Source organism: Mesitornis unicolor, unplaced genomic scaffold (genome assembly GCF_000695765.1).
Source record: "Mesitornis unicolor isolate BGI_N332 unplaced genomic scaffold, ASM69576v1 scaffold15760, whole genome shotgun sequence".
NCBI lineage: Eukaryota > Metazoa > Chordata > Aves > Mesitornithiformes > Mesitornithidae > Mesitornis > Mesitornis unicolor.
Window position 1 is genome coordinate 82,685 of NW_010156369.1, and position 1,965 is coordinate 84,649.

The following is a 1,965-nucleotide window of genomic DNA, read 5'->3' on the forward strand; positions in this document are numbered from 1 at the left end:
CCAGCCGGGCCTGGAACCCTCCCAGGGAGGGGGCATCCACAACTTCCTTGGGCAACCTGTGCCAGTGTCTCACCACCCTCACAGTAAAGAATTTCTTCTTAATGTCTAATCTAATCTAAATCTACCCTTTTCCAGTTTAAAGCCATTATCCCTCATCCTATCACTACATACCCTTGTAAAAAGTCCCTCTCCATAATCTTGGTAGGATATGAAAAGCCCAAAGAAAATTACATTTTAACATCGTCTCTTCCATCACCCCATGTCTCTCTTTCCTTCTAAATTATCTTTATTGTGACAGCCAGGTGAAGTGCCAGTGGCAGTCAGGGGGTGTAAGGCCAGCAGAGTGACTGGCTGGGTCTGTGCGGGGATGCAGTCTGGTTGACTGGGCAGTGACTGTCCCTTCCTCATCTGCTTTGTGCTACCCCTGTCCCATCTACAATAGCAAATCAAGCCAAGCTGGACTGCGGTATTGGTGTTGCTATGGCTGAGTGAATACCATGAGTAGGGTTGTGTTTCTTCCTTAGAACTCGTAGAGGTATATGCCTGTAGGGGGGAAACAGAAAAGAGACAAAGGCCAGACTATTACATAGAAGAAACTGTGCCCAGTCAAAACCGTATGAAAAACTCTTGATGCTAGGTTACACCAGGCCATTGTGACAATATCTGCTGAGTCAACCTTTTCTTATTGAAGTAAATTAAATTAAAACAGCCTAAAAATAGCATCATGGCATGGTATTGAATACGTTGTCCTTTCTTCTTTGAAGGTATTGAATTATTTCAGCTGAGCAGCTATGAAGTTTTGGGAAAGGATAACGCTCTGTGCAGGTGTCTCTGTGGAGGACTAATTCCCTGGTGGAGGAGCCTCTGGCACCTGCTCCTCGACATCTTTGGAGATGCTGGAAATGCAGTTCTGATAAATGTCTTATTTGAAAAAAAGCCACCCAACTATCACCAAGTTCTATCTTCTTTTTCTCTTTGTGACTTTGTTCTTTTCAAGTGGAGTGACTACATTAAGCAACCTTAGCTTCACTGTCCCTTTAGTTTTTGGCTGCATCTATATGGTTACATCCATCATAAGAAACTTTGTCCCTGAGACTGTTTGCTAGTACTGAGGCACTGAATGGCCAACATTCATGCTATTTTCCAGTACTTGTGTGGGCTCATTTATAAGCCTTTTTCCAGCTGTCCGTATGAGGTGGTGTTACACAGAGGGTCAACTGTGAATCGTCCTTGGCCTATGGTAGCTCCCAAACCTGATCCAAAAATTATTTGTGATTGGCCCACAGGAAAACTATGCCAGGGCTATTCTAAAAGAAGTTACAGTACAGATATTGTATTCTAGTGCCCAGGAACACTCTGTGCCATTTTAATTTACCAACCAGCATAGAAGGAACCTACAGATCATCTGTAGTCTTTTCTTGACTTGTTTTTGTGCAAGCTTTGAGCTGGGATAGAGGGCTTTCTTATTTATTGCTCATTTGGATTGTTTCTTGATATGTCACATCTTTCTTTTTTTCCGGATAGTGTTGTCATTTTTTGTCTTGCTCTATAGGTGATAAAAGTTTAGCTAAAACTGGAATCTGTGCCATAATGACATGAAAAAAAATCATTGATTCCTAACCTGTCTTGGAAGAGAAAAAAACAACAACAACAAAACCCAAACAAACAAAAACCCAAACAAACAAAGAAACCCAAAACACACTCTCTGGCCTGTTCTTTGTTCTGTTTCTCTCCAGCTTGAACCACTGCAGGAGGCAAGTGTAGTTTCCCTTCCAGTACTCAAGAAAAAAGATCTTTCCTGAGAGCAAGAAGTCCTCTGTTCCTCTGCTTTTCATTCTTAATCCTCTGTAAGGCGATCAAAGAGGTGAAACATGGGGATGGGCATGCCTAGAGCTGTAGTTAGGAAGGTGGAGAGAGCCAAACACCAGTGCAGCCAGCCACAGAAGGCTGTGAGAAGAGGGAAAG